Here is a 19,275-nt window from a genome sequence, read left to right as displayed (position 1 = left end):
CTTTCTCAGTTACTTTTGGTATGTTTTCTTAGAAATCCAAGGGGTTGAGTTCATGTAAGTACATGCAGAGTAGTTTCAGTCCAACCAGATCAGATGCTGACAGGACTGTTGCACAGAGCTCAGAGCAGGCGTTGAGGCAACCATTTACTCAAGACAAAAGATTCAAAACCTCATCTAAACCTGTGCTGCCAATGTTACTATCAGTACTATCAGTGCTGTCAGTATTGGGTTTTCCTACACAGGCTGTGGTGTAGGGTAGGTCTTACACCAAAACTTTCCTTTGCTGGGGAAATGGGGGTCAGCTTACGGCACAGAGAACATTTGAAACCTCTTACTATGTCTTGAACCTATCTGATAGTGAAAGTTCATCATCGTTTTTCTTGTCCACTGCTTGACACTAAAGCACTGAGAACACAGTTAGATATAGTGCCTCAAATACCATGAACAATTGCAGTAACAAAAACTTACCTGAAGAAAAAAAGTGACAGAAGAAATTAGTCCAAAACCTAAGAACAGCAGTGCATACATGCTATTTGTCTCCCTGATGACAGCCTCTCCTTTTTCTACAAACTATAAGAGAAAATTTTGAAAATTAATTTACTTAAGTTACAGTGCAATAATTTCCCCTTTTAATGTTACACGCATGCTATATGCATTACATACAGTTAAAGTGATAAGTCCATTTCTTGTTGAACTAAGATTTTTTTTTCTCTGAAGTTTATAGATCTGAAGTGATTTTACACGTCTTGTGAATGAAGGCTTCACTGGTATTTTGGCAAGATAAAATCAGTAACACAGGTCATTGAACAACCTACATAAATTATTATTGCTATTTACACCTGCAAAATGCTGAGGCTTGCCTTAGGACTGTAGAATAGCATTTCTGGAGTCACTGGCTGAAGATTATTGCATGTTAAACAATGACTAGTTAGTGAGAGAGGAATATGGAAATTGTTCTTAATATGATGTGTTATATTTTACGGACCCATTATTTTTTTAGGCTGAGACTCAGTGATAAACAGACTTCTACTGTTTGTTTTCTATATGTTAACAAAAAAAAATACCATTTACGTTGTATGGAGAGTTTGCTTTGTTATGGAAATAATTTTCCATTTAAAGCCTCCATGCAATTATTTATCTCAACAGTGGATAAATGAATATTAAAGATGTAGTATCTTCAAGCCATCATCATACTTTTAAACATGGTAAAAAAATCATAGTTCATGAAGCAAGGAGATCATATATTTTTTGTTTCACCAAGTTTGTAGAGCAATAAAGATAATGCTCCTAAGTTTGGATAATACAAATAAGTTTTATAAGGTTTGAGGTATTCAAGGTCTCTAAGTCTTTTAAATAGATCTTTGAGGATGTTTATATTGTTTGTTGTTGCATTGTGTTTGCATATTTTGGATGTTGAGTAACTGTCATTATGTGTTTTTAATTTTTTTAACGAAATTTAATTTGCCTTAGTAAAAATTTATTTATTGTTTGCCCAGAGTGACTCCAGTTTATCTTGTTTTATACCTTGGTCCACAGTAATAAAATTTACAATGCAATTATTTATATTTTCCAATATAGATTTGTTATAAATGCTATCACACCTGAAAATACTTTTTAAAGTTTTTAGTGTAAATTAATGTTTTAGGAAGGGAAGACCTTAATTCCATTTTTTGCCAATATATATCTTCTGCCCTTTGTCAGATTATTTTCCATGTTGGACTGATTTGGAGACAACTGCTGAAAGATTGCAACTGCATAGCATGCTCCCCTTCCCTCACAGATGTTTCCTGTTACTCTTTGCATTAAAAGCTGAAGTATAACATCAACATAATAATTTTTTTCCAAACGGTTCTTTGGAAGGTAACACCTCATGTACTATTAAAAAAAAATTAAGATAGGCTTTTCAGTATCTCTCTTTCATGTTATATACTACAGCTTGACTGGCTGTAAAAAATGCTCCAGTAAATGCAAGTGTTGCTGTGTTTTCATTTTTTCCTTTTTCTTGTTTTGTGGTGAAACTGTGAAAAACATGAGAAAACAAGACTGAGCTCCTCCTCCCAAAACAGTCAAAACATGAACCTAAGGTTCAGCTTGATGGCGTTGAATGTTAAAAGAATTGCTCCTTACTCATTGCTGAACATGATCTCTTGCAAGTTTAGGTCATTAGCCAGCTCGATAATTATATCTTAATTTTCAGGAATTTATTTGCTAACACAGACATTTTAGACAATAGATAGCAAAACATTTAGACAAAAATACTATTCAGGGTGTGTTATTTGAGTTATATGACTAATTACCTGGTTTTGTTTTTGATCTATAATTAAATGAATTAACTTGCTACTTAGGCTATTCCCATACTCAAGTAATTTTGTTTCATAATATTACTCAAATAAACTATTTCAAGTATCACAACAAAAAATTAATTTTAGCTTCAGGGGAAAAGACTATTTCCATAGAACTCTTGTGTGATTTTGTCAATTTATGAGTCTTTAACCAGACACGTAGGCTGCCTTTGCACATTTTGTTAAAAAGTTTCTCCCTCTTGAGTAGGATCATGTTTCTTTCTCATCCCATCAGTTATGGAAAACACATGCAAGTAAGAATACAGAGACACTCACAAGCTGAACACCATTTACATCAAGTTCCTCATTCTGTATTCTGAACCTTTTTATGCTTTTCTGAGTGGATTGTCTTTTCTGTCCAGTCAGTATTGATCCCTTCCGTGCTTCCTCTGAGACAGCTGGTGCATTACCTTCTTCCTGTAACAGATCCTCAGTTCCTGATGCCTGAAATAAAACACAGTATGATGCTAAAAATTGTTTATGGCCATCCAGCAGGACCTTGACAGGCTAGAGAGGGGGGCCTGTGTGAACCTCATGAAATTCAACAAGGCCAAGTGCAAGGTCCTGCACCTGGGTTGGGGCAATCCAACATGGATACTGGCTGGGCGATGAGTGGATTGAGAGTAGCCCTGCGGAGAAGGACTTGAGGGTATTGGTGGATGAAAAACTGAATATGAGCCAGCAATGTGCGCTAGCAGCCCAGAAAGCCAATTGCATCCTGAGTTGCATCAAAAGGAGTGTGGCCAGCGGGTTGAGGGAAGTGATTCTCCCCCTCGGCTCTGCTATGGTAAGACCCCACCTGGAGTGCTGTGTTCAGCTCTGAAGTCCTCAGTACAGGAAAGACATGGACCTGCTCAAGGGGGTCCAGAGGAGGATCATGAAGATGATCAGGAGGCTGGAACACCTCCCCTGTGAGGATAGGCTGAAAGAGTTGGGGTTGCTTAGCCTAGAGAAGAGAAGGCTCTGGGGAGACCTTATAGCAGCCTTCCAGTACTTAAAGGAAAGATGAAGAAGGACTCTTTGTCAGGGAGTGTAGGGATAGGTTGAGGGGTAATGGTTTTAAACTGAAAGAGGGTAGATTTAGTTTAGATATTAGGAAGAAATTCTTTACTGTGAGGGTGGTGAGACACTGAAACAGGTTGCCCAGAGAAGCTGTAGATGCCCCATCGCTGGAAGTGTTCATGGACCAGTTGGATAAAGCTGATCTAGTGAAAGTTGTCCCTGCCATGGCAGGACGCTTGGAACTAGGTGATCTTCAATGTCCCTTCCAACCCAAAGCATTCTATGATTCTATGTTATCCTGTACTTTCAAATGATGATCAATTCTAAATAAAAACAACAGTTCCTGTTAAGTAAATGGAAGATTGATAAGAACAGAGTAATTTTACAAAGACCAATCAAGTATTGAAGTTTCATTAAGTCCTTTCTATACTCAACAAAAAGCTTGCCAATATACTAACGCTTATGGGGGGGGGGGGGGAAGTTTTAGCCACAGAGATTTTTTTTCTCATTTTTTGTCATGTTAAACTGTTCTGAAAACGTACAGGAGAGTTAACTAAGTTAACTGAAGAGACCCACAGAAAGCCTCTTTAAAATGCAAAAATGACATTAAAGGGCCTTAAAGTAAAAGAGAATCAGAAAGTCAACAAGAGGGACTTTCAACATGAGGGAAAAGCCATGAAGAATGGGAGCAAGACTTCCAGCTGCTTCAAAGTTAAGGCCTGAGAGAAACTGCTTGAGAAGTTCAGGAGACAGCTTGAGAGTGAATAAAAATATTGAAAGACAAAACTTCAGGAGCCTGAGACACTAAGATGTTGGTGATTTGCGTAAAAGAGTACTTGCGTAAAAGAGTTTCACAATGAGGGTGGGAGGCACTGGAGCCTCCTCAAGGTGACTTGAGGAGGGTGTGGAGTCTCCATCCTTGGAGGTATTCCAAAGCCAACAGGACACAGTCCTGAGCAACCTGCTATGACCTCAGAGTCTGCCTTGTGTTCAGCAGCGGTTGGACTAGATGAGCCACCGAGGTCCCCTCCAACCTGAGCTATTTTATAATTCTATGATTTGGAAAAGTAGTCTGAGAATTGATCAGCTCCAGAACTACTTTTTTGCCACAATCTTCATTTTTACCTTCTCACAAACTTTATTTTTAATGTCATACTTTTAAAGAATTTTTTTTTGCTTAGAATTCCTGTAATTCACAACTTTGAATTACACTTGCGTATTTTACTTTATGTGAAGTTTTCTTAATATGAAGTTCAGCACTCTTCAGGGAAGCTTGTTTTCTGCTAAATTTTCTCTACTGAGCAAACACTGCAAAGCTGGAGGTACCTTTGGGAGCAATTCAATCCAGTTAGGTCAATAGCACACAATATGATAAAAGCTATGAAAAAATCTTTGTGAAAAAGCTACCTGCATATTAACAAGCTTGTAGTAAATTCCATTCTGTTCTATTAATTCATTATGGGTCTTGTGTTCTGTAATGACACCATTTTCAAGTGCAGCTATAAGATCCGCATTTTGAACTGTTGAGAAACGGTGAGCGGTAACAAGTGCAGGGCAACCTTTCCTGACCTGGAAACAGCGTAACGATGGCTCCACGTTAGCATTGTCCGGTACATATAATATTTCCCATCTTCATATTAGAGTTGAACAAAATATTTTAACTGAAAAACTTTCCTTGGAAATAGTGTTCTAATAAAGATCAAAATTGCCAACTGAGAAATTTTGAAATTCACAATGTTTTTCAGTTCCTCTGAGGTAAAATAAAGCAAAAATGTAACTGAAATCAAATACTGCAAAACAAATTTTATTTGAAAACATAAATTAAGATACTCTGTTGTTTTCGTGTCAAACATTACTTTCTAAACACAAATATCTAAAGATTCTTTTTTTGAAACAGCCCTTTCAATATCCTCCCAGGGTATGTATCCAGTTTCCACTGAAAAAAGACTATCTACCATTAAGCATGTCAGTGACAATTCTATTTCAGAGCATTTCACAATTATTAAAAATTAATCACTTAGCAATTTTACTGGCTCTAAATTACTTGTTTGATTTAGCTGAAAATATGTATCTAAAATTGTACTTAAAATCATACTTCTATTACTGACGTTGTTTTTCCATCTTTTTAATTACTCATGAATAATAAAATAAATCCTATAAGTATGTAGTTTGACACAACAAAGATGTTTTTACAGGTACATTGTGACAGTATGTGCTGTGATAAATTGGTATTAATATCTAATGACCCAAAAAGTGAATCCAAGCTTTATATAATTAAGTTTAAAAATCTTCACTTAACATTTTGAACTGCTAGAATAATGGCTTAATGAGTGTTTTACAATTAGAAAATAAAAGAGAAAACTGTAATGTGTGGAATATTCTCAGTGAATTTCCAGTGAAACCTGATATCTTAATATTGTCACATGATTTTGAGAACTAGAAATGACAGCCATTCAAACCATTCTATAAAAAATGGTATGCATTTTCTTGGTTGTTTGAAAGCTTCACTATGTCTGAGATGATCTTAAAAAGTTAAAATCACATCAAAATGTAGAAAAAAATCAAGTTAAGGTCCTTCATTATAAAAAGCAGAATGCCTCATCCACATAAACAGTAAACAGAGATTCAGCAGAGGTTTGGTGAAGCCTGCAGGGAAAAGTGGCCTACTCTGGATCTGATGTAAACCTTCTGTAGAGGTAAATGCTCAGCACAGCGAGGAAGAGAAAAAGTAGGCAAGAGGAGATAAATGCATTCTTGGCACACAACAGCTTAGCTTCGTCTTGCTTAACATCAGCAATCAGAGCTAGTCTAGTCTGAGCAAGTCTTTCTGGCATGAAATGTCAACAGGGAGATTCATCTCACCATATGACATTTTAAAGATAGGTGGGGGAGGTGAGAGGGTAACTAACTTGTTTAAACTAGCTGTATAAGTTTTATATTGCAGCAGTTAGTTGGAATCACACCAAAAGTATCTCAATCAGCAGTTCTCTGCCCTCCTGTCTCTGGGATTCACTTTACAGGGCATGGGCTAGGAGAAAGATCCCTGAGTGTGCCAGCTAGCATAGTTTCACAGAGTAATGTGAATTATCAGGAAATAGGACTAGTGGACAGAGACTCTAACTCTCACTGTAATTAATGGCAATTGGACGTCCAAGTAAAAATTAGGGACTAAAATATCTTTGAAGATGAGAACATAGATTCTGTTGCCTGATTCTTCCTGCACAGTGGGTAGAGCAAAGTGCTTCTCCTGAGACAGAATAGCATATGAAGGCAAAATGCTTTCTGGAGATATTGTCCATAGATAAACTGTGATCATTGCTGAAAATGTTTATGCAACGGAGGTAATTTGTGTTCACCCAGAGGATAAGCATAGATGCATAGTGAGAGGGAGAAATAGAGGGAAGAGAAAACTGAAAGAATATGATTGATTCAGCCTGAGGAATAGGTGGAACTATTTTGTAAACGGTTCATACGCTTGCTTAGACAAGACAACAAGAAATACAGGATTGGCTGTTTTTTTCAATTGTCTAGGTGGTTTAGAAGTTATGTCTGGAGGGCAGTCAACTTGTAGCAGCTGCTCTTGAAGACACCCCCGAGTTGGTTTTGAATTACTTTCCTGGGTGTTAATAAGAACACAGCCATAGATCCCCAAATCTGCTTGGGAAAATTTAGCTCTTAGCCCGTGTCAAGCTCTCCACTGCTCCAAAGACTAAAGCTTGTTTGGGAAACTCTGCTACAGTTCAGTCCTTCCCATAATGTCATTAACCGAATTGCATGGACACGTACAAAAACACTTCACCACTGGGAAGTCTGCTTGACCTGATAGAGCTAGTGCTGGGAAATTTCAAAACAGACTGTTAATGTATTTATTTTTTAAAGCATCTCATTATTCATCCACATTTAGAGTTCCCAATCTTTGTATGAACAGAGAGTATTTGCCAAATTCAGGCTTATCTTAGACTTTTTAGGGGTCTCTCTTTCTTGCAGCTCTTTAAACGAATAAGCAATACTGACCTTGTCCAGTGCTGCCTGCACAACTGATTCGCTCTCAGTATCCAAAGCTGACGTTGCCTCATCAAGCAGAAGAATTTTAGGATTGCGAACCAGAGCTCGGGCAATTGCTATTCTTTGCTTCTGGCCTCCACTCAGCTGTGCCCCTCTTTCTCCAACCACGGTTTCAAACTTCTACAAGACAACCACACAGGTTTCCAAAACACACACTGGAACACCGGTCCAAAACACTTTCACCAAAGAAAGGCAGTGTAAAGAAAAGGCACCTCAGTGTTAGTAACCCCTGGCAGCACCTTCTGCTTCCTCTAAAACACTACACGATAAAGATCCACTTGGATATACCTGCCTAATTGTTTGTGTCCCTGGAATTCTAATAGTTCTTCAAAGGCCCACCAAGTCATGACCTAAAGATTTAAAATTAACATTATTCTCAAAAGTTATGAGGAAGCTCTGCACAGCTCTGCTTATTCACAGCTCCAGGGATAGCTTCCTCTGTTTACAAGAATCCCTTCTAAGGAACTATTTGGCACAAGAAAGTTTAGGAGAAATTATTTCAGTAGGACAGCTGGTTTGCTTACGTTGGGTAGCTTCATGATGAAGTCATAAGCATTTGCTTCTTTGGTAGCTTTTTCAATCTCTTCCATGGTGACATCCTCACGGCCATAACGAATATTTTCTGCAATAGTAGTAGCAAAGAGCACGGGCTCCTGATTCACCACACCAATAATTTCCCGCAGATATCTTATGTTTAAGGTCTTAATATCCTGCCCATCAATGGTAACCTAAACAAAAGGAAGCAGACAAAAATTGTTTACTAGGCGTTTTGGTCAAGGAACCTCTCTCCCAGGTGCCTTTTTAGGGGAGACTTTACCATGTCATTGGAACAAGGGCAGTGAGACCAGAGCTAGACTTCCAGCAACTGTGACACACAGAGCCGGTATCTCACTTGAGGTATCTTACCGTGCCTTCCTTGGGATCGTAGAACCTCTGGATGAGCTGAACAGTTGTACTTTTCCCACAGCCACTGCCACCAACCAGGGCCACTGTCTGGCCACAACTAACCTTGAGATTCAAGCCCTTCAGTATCTGTGCATGTAAGAAAGGTAACCAAAACCATAACAGTATGTAAAAATGTCAGTGTAAATTTAAAGAAACTCTAAAGACTACAATAAAATTTTGCAAAATAGCTCTAGCTAGTAAAGGGGAAGAACTACATGTGAAATTGTGGACGGGCTGATGTGTAGCTTATGGAGTTTTACTGCACTATGAAGAGATTCTTCCGTCTGTTCATCCCTTCAAAATGTGGCATTTCACACCTACTGCAAAAGTATAAAGTACGTTCACAGTATTTTCTTACACATAAACATGCAAGATAAAAAGTACTAAAAGGTAGAATGGGCCTATCTGAGGGCGTTATTTAGGTTTTTATCTCCATCCTACCACAAGCTAATATTAAAGAAGAAGCCTAGGTAGTTTGAACCCTGCTAAAACATAGCTGTGACAACAGCAAGCGTGGCTCAGTCATTGCACACAAGCACCTGCTCTGTGTCTTGGGCAGGTTTTGCAGCCCTTGCTGGGAAGTGTTCATGCAGCTTTCACATGGGATGAATTCCCAGCCATTGGTGTCACATATATCTGGACAAGTTTAGGCATGGAGAGAGAGGTCTTCTGTTATGCACTACCCTCTTAGACCTGCCTGTTGTCAGGCAAAGACAACTTAGCAGTATGCAATGGTGTTTCCATTAATACATTATGTTCCCTTGCATCCTCTGGCTTGCTCATCATTCTCATTTTCCTTTGTTATGCAACATCCTTCACCCTTTCTCACCAGGATTAAGTGCTAAAACTGTGACCTCTGTAATAGATAGAGAAAGAAGTAAAAAAACAAAGATCTTCTCTAATACTAGATAATCTGATAAACATTTTAGAAACCTGATGCAGAATTCACTGAGAATAGTAGTCTTCATAGTCTTCATATGGATTCTAATGGCAGCTAATATAAGTGCTAAATGATTTCAACTGATCTCTTTAGAAACTGGAGAGCTGGAATATTTTCTTTGTCTATTTCTTTAAAAGTTGACTAAGAAAGCCCTGTTCTTCTCCGTCTTCGTGTTCTACCTGAACAAAATGGAAACATCCACTTTTATAGATTAGTGAAAGTGGACTTCCTTCACATTGGAAAAGAAGATGATTTTCCAAGACATCCTTAATAAACATATTTTCAGAAATCATTCAGACCTCTTCCCTAGTTAATTGCATCAAGACTTACCTTAGTGAGAGCTCTCAAACAAAACAATCTCGTCCTTGAAAGGGGCAGGTTTTGCATTGTAAATGCAATAAACTAGGTGTTAGATGTGCTGCCAGTTTCTCAGAGAAATACTTTTACCAGACTTACAGTGTGGACAATTTGGCAGATCAATATACTGCTATAATATTTTTACTGGCTTAAAATGAGTATTATTACAATTAGCATTTTTCATTATTTTTGTGACTTATAAGGATCTCCAACCTTTCAGCTTTTAGTGGGAATTTCATGTAGTTACATTTTATTTTAAAAGGTTGGCTCTTAATTTAGTTAACTACCCAGTTCCAGCTAAAATGTGTTATCAGTTGTAGATAAAAACAAAGTTTTCCATTATTTCTAGGACTTTTTTTTTTTAATTACAGCAATTGTTTTTCTCTAAGGCAATCAAGTTATCTTAAATGGAATCTGCATCACCTCCATGTGTAATACTTTAGTATTTGACCTAGCAGGATAATTGAAGTAAACATTTTGGAATTCCAAATTTCCTTTAATACGTTTCGGTTTATAGCCAGCATTGGACGCACTGTCAATTTGAGGTTCCTGTGCAGAATAACATGTCAAGAAAAGGGAAAAAAACATTGTTTAGTTTCCTAATGACATTTTAGCATGAAACAGGGCTGTGAAATCTTAGACGTTAATGTTACCATATAACGAGGCATACCAGGTCTCATTGCAAAGTAGCTGCAACTACTCATAGATGCATGAAGCTGGCAGTCCAGGTCACTGGCAGATCTGCCGTCAGGGATGAGTAACCAAGACAAATGCTCAGGGCGTTAAGTCTTCAATGGCGTAAATTAAGGAATAGAGGAAATAATCTAAAACATCAGCGAAAGGAAGGAGTAACCTACACATTCACGTCCAGCCATTGCATACTAACAGTAATTGTGTTCATGATTACACTCCTTCCTTTAATATACAGTAGGAGACAGCAGCTGTGCCATATTAACACAGACAGGGAACTAGGTTTTAATGCACTTGGTTTCATTCCTCCCAGAACAGTCTAGAATCGGGAATAATACACTAATATCCAAAGGCAGAAATATAGCTTGTGAAGACAACCCAAGATTAGTTTTAAAACAACATTGTAGTCACTGTGATACTGTAGTAGCAAGGTTACAGCCCCTGCCAGCCATCCAGTATGTACCAGTTTACAGCCCCAGCCAGCCAGTATGTACCGTAAGTCTGCTAAGCAAATATTATAGCTCAAACCAATCCTTGTCAGGCATGGTGCTGCTGTTACTGGTATCTCAGCTAGTTACTTGAGTTAGCATGGGTATAATTACAACAGCTGCACTCACATTTCCAAACTACAAGGTAGATGTGGTCTCAGAGGTAAAAATGTCAGCAGACACTTCAGCATAGTTTCGTAACTGTTATCTGATGCAGTAAAAATTGGAAGCACAATCCTAGGCTTAGTTATATTTTATATATAGTATTTAGATAACTCATATAATATTTATAAATGGTACAAATATTTTAATAGTGTTTGATATAGGACTTGAAAGTAGAAGTTATATTGTGAAATCACTACAGATGTAGTCACTGTAAAGGCAGTCCTTTAAATTATTGATAGCTGAAAAGAAATATTATCAATAAAGTGAGCATAGTTACAGAAGATCTAGAATCCTCTGTCAGTTGTTGGGTTGGGTTTTTTTTAAGAATGAAGATTGAAGTATATTTATTCAGGCAAGCTTTGCAATAATTTCTTTTTCTTTACCATGGTCTTCTGAACGACCAGATAAAACAACAACTGGTAGAAATTTGCATCTTCCTCATTTATTGGCTCACATTCCATTATTTAGATTCTTGTCCCATATCCAAAATCGTGTTAGGTAGAATTTTTAAATGTTATGATATTGTACACACAGTTGCTAATTTCATTCAGAAAAGAAGTCAGATGTTCAACACTTTTGGATGACAGACATGGCAAAGATATTCACATTGTCTATAATACTAAAGATTGCATAACCAGCTCCTCTTGCGTTGGCAAATGCCTCTGTACTTGGTGCAGTCTGTCCGACACTAAAAGCTCCAAGCACAAGTATTTATTTGTATTATACTATGGAACATCATTCTTTCCATATTTTTGATCTTTTATCTAAAGATAACCAGCATGACCACAAATACTGGCAGGAGTTTTTCAAACTCAAATATCAATAACAATTGTGTCATCCACAGAAAACACACACCATCCCCTGACCTGCTTCTCCCTTGATGCTCCAGCTGCCGCTCATGCCTGTCTCAGGTGGCTGAAAGAAGTCCTTTGGGTATCTACACCTCACTTCCCAGTTCGTCCCAGCATCTTTCTTTGGTTACCCATCACCCTCATACCTCTCATCATCTCTTTTTTCCTACTCATCCTTAAAGCACTGTTTGCCAGCTGTTTCTTGCCATAAGCGTGCTAAATGTGATGTAGGTCTTTCCTCATGACCCAGAAATGGGAAGGATCTCCTGTGTTACTGGGATCAGGTCCTGCTGTTGTAGTAAGCAAATGTGTCATCTAATTCCCTTGCTAGCAAGTGTAAAAACTCTATCCTAAAACCAGGTAGGCTTTTCAACTACTGCTGCAGGGAGGCTATTCTACTGCTTGACTGTCTGAAGACTGGACATCTCTTTCCAACAAAGTGTATGCATAGTTCCTATATATTAATTTGTTACTGTACCATCACTGAACATTTGTTTTAGTAGTTCCCTCCCATGGGTTTACTTTCCTATGCTGTTTATAGAAAAATCAATCATAGACTCTCTCAGGTGGCATTTTGCTAGGACAACCAAATTAAGTTCTTTTAGTTTTCTCATACAGTATAGGTTTGCCTATAAATAATATAAATAAATACAGAAATGAAGTAAAACGGCACAGCAGAGGTCATCGCAGGTAACTGACAGTAAGTTCTGGCATGAAGCTGCAGCGAATCAGGTTTCCTCTGATAAGGCCCGTCTGTGGGCTCTGACCCCAAGGCGAGGAGGGCATTACCCTTGGGGACAGCACAAGGACATGGGCAGACACAGCAGGGCAGCCGGCACACTGTGAACTCTGCTCCAGATTGTCCCTTTGCCATTTGCTCAGCTCCCAATAACTTACTGAAAACAGCATGTGAGCAGTGAATGCAGACCACTGAGAGAGAAACAGACTGCACCCATAGAAATATAATTGCTTTTGGCTAGGACTTTCAAAGGGGCATCAGGGTATCGAGTACCAACTGGCTACTGAGTTTCAGTGACACTGGCCAGCCTTGCCTTTTCAGCTAAGATGAAAATCCCAACCCTATTTAAAATGTGCAGTCCCTAATACTTCATAGCACATGAATACTCTGCTATAACTTCATCTGCAGCCTACTATGTGTTGGGAGCATGAATGTTCCCATGCATGTCAGGCAACTAATTGTCCTGACACAAACCAGAACTGCCTGATGGCAGTGGTACAAGTATTTCTAAGTGTTAGGGATCATAGTCAGCTCTTCTGGTTTTCCAAAATGATGAAAGTACAGAAGAACTGAAAATCCAACCTCATTTTTTAGCAGCAGATAACATGCATTTTTCTAGTTATTATATTTTATGCAATGCAAACACTGTCATGGTGCCTTTCATCAAATTTCTGCCTTGGAAGTCAAATGTGGATTCTTTATAATAAAATGAAGTAGATGATAGGAAATTTGGTAAAATAAATCAAGAATTCTCAGGCATCAAAACAACACTTGAGCTCGTTCTGATTTTGTTTGAATGGGAGAGTTAAAATATTTTGCTTCTACACAGGTAATTTCCGCATTCACTGACAAAGAGCTAACTGCATAGCAAGAGCAGGAGCTGACAAAGAGGACAGAGAAAAGAAATTGAAAGGTGAGAATAAAGTTTCCATATGTTGGCTGTTTTTATAATAGTGACTAAAGAGATTTTGAATTTTTTTATATCTTTGCTGCTGATTTTTATTTCTCTACTTTTTTATTAGCTTCAAAAAGCATCATAAAACATGCAGAGGTGCAGTCCTTTTCCCAAAGAGAATATAATCTTTACAGGCCTCATAAACCTAGTGAGAGTTGTAAGTAAAGAAGACAGGCACGTGGCAAAAAAAGACAAGTATAACACTAAGGTCACAAACCGAGGTCATGTACAAGTATGCATGTGAGCAAGGTCCAAATTCACTAATAGCCAGATTGTATTTTCAGGTCTTACAAATACCAAATGGAATTATAGAAGACATAGCTTACCAGTTTATTGAAAACTCATGCTTTTTGCCTACCTTTGCCCAGAGAGCTGATGAGAATCCCAGAACAGGACTGGGTGCCAGGATCACAAGCATTAATTTCCAACCTTTTGTAAAACCAGCTGTATGTTTGCCTCTGCTAAGAAAAAAAGGAGGGTAATTGTCGTAGGTGGTTCCCTTCTGAGGGGGACAGAGGGCCCAATTTGCCGACCAGACCCGTCCCACAGGGAAGTCAGCTGCCTCCCTGGGGCCTGGGCTAAGGACATTACTAGGAAGCTCCCCGGTCTGGTCCGGCCCTCTGATTACAACCCACTACTGGTTATACAGGCTGGCAGTGAGGAGGTTGCAGAGAGAAGTCCCGAAGGGATCAAAAGGGACTTCAGGGCACTGGGGCGACTGGTGGGAGGATCGGGAGCACAGGTGGTGTTTTCCACTACTCAGTGGCAGGGAGGAACACTGAACGGAACAGGAAAACTCATTGGATCAACACGTGGCTCAGGGGCTGGTGCCATCAATGGAATTTTGGCTTCTTTGATCTTGGGGAGGTTTACACGGCACCAGGCCTGCTGGCGACGGACGGAGTTCAGCTGTCTCACGGGGGAAAAGGATTCTCGCGTATGAGTTGGCCGGGCTCATCGAGAGGGCTTTAAACTAGGTTTGAAGGGGGAAGGGGATAAAACCAGGCTCACTAGAGAAAAGCCTAGCGGTGGCACGCCAGTGTTGGGGCAGAAATGGATAGACCAGCTCAAGTGCATCTGTACCAATGCACGCAGCATGGGCAGCAAACAGGAGGAGCTGGAAGCCATTGTGCAGCGGGGTAGCTATGACTTAGTCACCATCACGGAAACATGGTTGGATGAGTCTCACGACTGGAGTGCTGCAATAGATGGCTATAAGCTCTTCAGAAGGGACAGGTGAGGAAGGAGAGGCGGTGGGGTAGCCCTGTATGTTAGGGAGTGCTTCAACTGTCTAGAGCTCAATGGTAGTGATGATGAGGTCGAGTGCTTGTGGGTAAGGATGAGGGGGAAGGCCAACAAGGCAGATATCCTGCTGGGAGTCTGTTATAGACCACCCAACCAGGATGAATGGGCAGATGAAGTATTCTACAAGAGGCTGATAGAAGTCTCACAGTTGCTAGCCCTTGTTCTCGTGGGAGACTTCAACTTTCCAGACGTCTGCTGGAAATACAACATGGCAGAGAGGAAACAGTCAAGGAGATTCCTGGAGTGTGTGGAAGATAACCTCCTGGCACAGCTGGTAAGTGAGCCTATCAGGGGAGGTGTCTTGCTTGACCTGCTGTTCACAAACAGAGAAGGACCGGTGGGATGTAGTGGTCGGAGGCCGGCTTGGGCTTAGTGACCATGAAATGATAGAATTCTTGATTCTTGGTGAAAGTAAGGAGGGGAGCCAGCAAAACTGCTGCCATGGACTTCTGGAGGGCAGACTTTGGCCTGCTGAGGACACTGGTTGAGAGAGTCCCTTGGGAGACAGTCCTGAAGGGCAAAGGAGTCCAGGAAGGCTGGAGGTTCTTCAAGAAGGAAGTCTTAAAGGCGCAGGAGCGGGCTGTCCCCATGTGCCCTAAGAAGAACGGGCGGGGAAGACGACCGGCCTGGCTGAATGGGGAGCTCTGGCTGGGACTCAGGGAAAAAAGGAGAGTTTATCACTTGTGGAAGAAGGGGCAGGCAACTTAAGAAGAGTACAGGGATCTCGTTAGGTCGTGCAAAGAGAAAATTAGAAAGGCAAAAGCCCAGCTAGAACACAATCTGGCCACCGTCATGAGAGACAACAAAAAATGTTTTTACAAATATATTAATGACAAAAGGAGAGCCAAGGAGAATCTCCATCCTTTATTGGATGCGGGGGGGAACATTGCCACTGAGGATGAGGAAAAGGCTAGAGGTACTTAATGCCTTCTTTGCCTCAGTCTTTAATAGTCAGAGCAGTTATCCTCAGGGTTTTCAGCACTCTGAGCTGGAAAACAGGGTCAGCGAGCAGGATAAACCCCCATAATCCAAGAGAAAGCAGTTAACAACCTGCTGTGCCACCTGGACGCTCACAAGTCTATGGGGCTGGGTGGGATCCACCCGAGGGTACTGAGGGAGCTGACGGAAGAGCTTTCCGAGCCACTCTCCATCATTTACCAGCAGTCCTGGTTAACAGGGGAGGTCCCGGACGACTGGAGGCTTGCCAATGTGACACCCATCTACAAGAAGGGCCAGAAGGAGGATCCGGGGAACTACAGGCCGGCCAGCCTGACCTTGGAACCAGGGAAGATTACGGAGTGGTTTGTCTTGAGGGCGCTCACAAGCCAGGTGCGGGACATCCATGGGATCAGGCCCAGCCAGCAAGGGTTCATGGAAGGCAGGTCCTGCTTGACCAACCTGATCTCCTTCTATGACCAGGTGACCCGCTTAGTGGATGAGGGAAAGGCTGTGGATGTGGTCTACCTGGACTTCAGTAAAGTCTTTGACACTGTTTCCCACAGCATTCTCCTAGAGAAGCTGGCGGCTCATGGCTTAGACAGGTGCACTCTTCGCTACAATACACATCTCAGGATCCAGATAAATAATAGCAGAGAAGTTTAATAAGATAAAATAACATTGCTCTGAGTGAAATATTACAACTTATTTTCAATAATTAGAATTAATACTCAGTTGGCAATTAACTGATATTTAATATTTACTCCACAAGTCTAGTGTGGAGTTTGCTCACATCATTTACATCAAACCATCCAATCTTCTGTCTCATTACAGCACGAAAAAATTCTTGTCTGATTCTTTTTATTTGCTGTGTCCAAAATGAAACTTGAATGTGGGCAGCACAAAAGAACACCAGCTCCTATTCTAGAATAATAATAATATGCATATCTGAAAGGAAACAAAAGGATTGGAAACTGAATTAATTCTACTCCAAACAGGGCTAGCTGCCATTTCTCTTTCTTCAGTATAATGAATATTTTTTAAGTTCTTCCAGAATCAAATTTCAGTTGTTATCTTTTGCTAAGTTACTATACAACTTCCACAAAGTAACACAAAATTTTTAATTTAAAAAGTGATGGCTCAAAATCCATGAAGGCATGGATTAAAAAAACCAAGCTTATAATGACATATTTACTTTTAGAAATACTTTCTACAATGAATTTAAGACAGAAATTTTAAAAATACTTAAGTGATGTAAAAACAAAAGTCAGTTATATTTCAAGATATCCATTTTAGTTTAACGAAGTAAAGATAGAGACATTGAATTTTAATTGATTGCATGCTATCATCATTTAACTGTTTTGTTTAGTTGTCTTTGAGAAATGTTAGTTTGGTTTTAAAAAAATATGTACATTCCTAGGGAAAAATAAAAAAATTAATGTCTAGGTACTGTTCACGGAATTACAATAAAATAAGGCTCCACACATACAAAAACAGTAAAAGCAATAAGGAAAGTTATTCTAAGTACTTTTGTTACAAATGAATGCCAAAAATGTTTTATTCATGGCTGCAATTAATCAAAATATATCATATTTAAACTGAGAACATATTAGTACATTAATGAATAACTTAAAATTAAATGAATAGCTGAATGTTGTTCTTAATCATCGCCAGCATAATAGAAAAGCTAAAAAAAGCAGCAAAACTGGGGAAAAAGCAGAATTTATGTATTTGTTCAAACATTTAGTTTATACTAAAACACAATGGAATGAATTTAATTTTGGTTCAAAATCCCTATTAATTATGGTTATTTTATAATATCGTTAGTAGCAATTAATTGGAAAATAAAAATATATGACAATATGAATTACTTGTTTGATGACAATTGTTAAGAAAGATATAGCTCTGATTTTGCCAGCTTTTTTGCATGACAAATATACGCAATGTTTATGTTAAATTCCAGTTCCAGAATTGAGTCACATAATTTTTGTATCAATAATTCTCAATTTTTATCCTTGTCGTGGTTTAACCTGGCAGGCAGCCAAATACCACGCAGCCGCTCACTCACTCCCCCCACCCCCAGCGGGACGGGGAGAGAATCGGAAGGGTAAGAGTGAGAAAAACTCGTGGGTTGAGATAAAGACAGTTTAATAGAACAGGGAAAAAAAAGGGAAAATAATAATGATAATGATAAAATATACAAAATGAGTGATGCACAATGCAATTGCTCACCACCCGCGCTGACCGATAACCAAGTAGCGATCGGTACTTCCTGGATCACGCCTACCCTTCATATACTGAGCATGACGTCACATGGTATGGAATACCCCATTAGCCAGCTGGGCTGGCTGTCCTGATTATGTTCCCTCCCATCTCGTGTACCTAGCTCAGTCAGTAGGCACGGGAGCTGTCCTTGGACTAGGAGGGCACTTAGCAACAACAGAAAACATCAGTGTGTTATCAACATTCTCCTCATACTAAATTCAAAACAAAGCACTAGGAAGAAATTTAACCCTATCCCAGCCGAAACCAGGACAATCCTACGCTGTGGGGTTTGTGCAACAAGAGTAGAATTTGCCACCTGTGATTTCATACTCCCTTCAAGGAGCAGGCCATACTGACTTACTGAAAAAACAAATACCCTTCTCTGAGGTTGAACAAAAAGACTAGGGTTTTCTTTCCATTTCAGAAAGGGGCATGAAGAAAGAAGAGCTAGGACTTTAAAAAAGTGGAAACAGAAGGAAAACCTGAAAAGGGCAAAGGATGACAAAAGAAGAGGTAGGGTATAGGTAGACAAAGAGAGAAAAAGGAACAACATTATTAGAAAAAACATTATTAGACTAACATGAAACAGGTTGTCAGTGAGATAGTGTAATCAGACCAATTGTTGCATCTCAGGCCCTATTTCAATTTTATCCGATCAGAAAATGTTAAAAATACATGACCATAGTAAGTTCTTGGCCTAATTTATATTTTTTAGCTATGAGGTCTGCAGATTTGTCAGGCATGTAAAAAGTATTTATTTTATCAGTTTTAAATTTGGTGTCTTTCAACTTCACTGTCTGTTCTTTGTCCTTATAGAAGAAAAGGGTACCAAAGAGTACTTGATTTACCTTCCCAATGGCAATAATTATTATTGCTTGAGTGACCTTTAGGTGGCTATTCCTCTGTGTTTGTAGTGGGAAAGACTAAATGAAAACTGAAAACCTGGAAATTTAATGGAAACTCCATCATGCATGACTTCATAATCATCTCATTTTGGTTTATTTCTGGTAGAGTACGAGGTGTTTGTCTTTAAGGGATGTCTTTCAGAATTTCACTTATTATCAACAAATTTTTAACGTGTGATCCTGTGCAGTAAGGACATGGAGTGAATAAATGGCTTGTCTAAGCAGTTATCATGAGCTTTTGAGGGGGAAGAAGAAAGGGAGTAGGTTCTCTGAGTTACAAGAATCTTCGTTTCACTTTCTTCCATAAAATTGGATCCAAACTTCA

The 19,275-nt window shown here is 39.3% G+C and overlaps 1 pseudogene; it reads right to left on the bottom strand.

Annotated features, from left to right (window-relative positions):
• Positions 1 to 19,275, bottom strand: part of LOC142078401 (phosphatidylcholine translocator ABCB4-like) — a 47,164-nt pseudogene that overhangs the window by 18,598 nt on the left and 9,291 nt on the right.

The sequence above is a fragment of the Calonectris borealis genome, chromosome 2 (genome assembly GCF_964195595.1).
Source record: "Calonectris borealis chromosome 2, bCalBor7.hap1.2, whole genome shotgun sequence".
Classification (NCBI taxonomy): Eukaryota; Metazoa; Chordata; class Aves; order Procellariiformes; family Procellariidae; genus Calonectris; species Calonectris borealis.
Note: the sequence above shows the minus strand (reverse complement) of the source record. Positions and strands in the feature narration are given on the sequence as shown.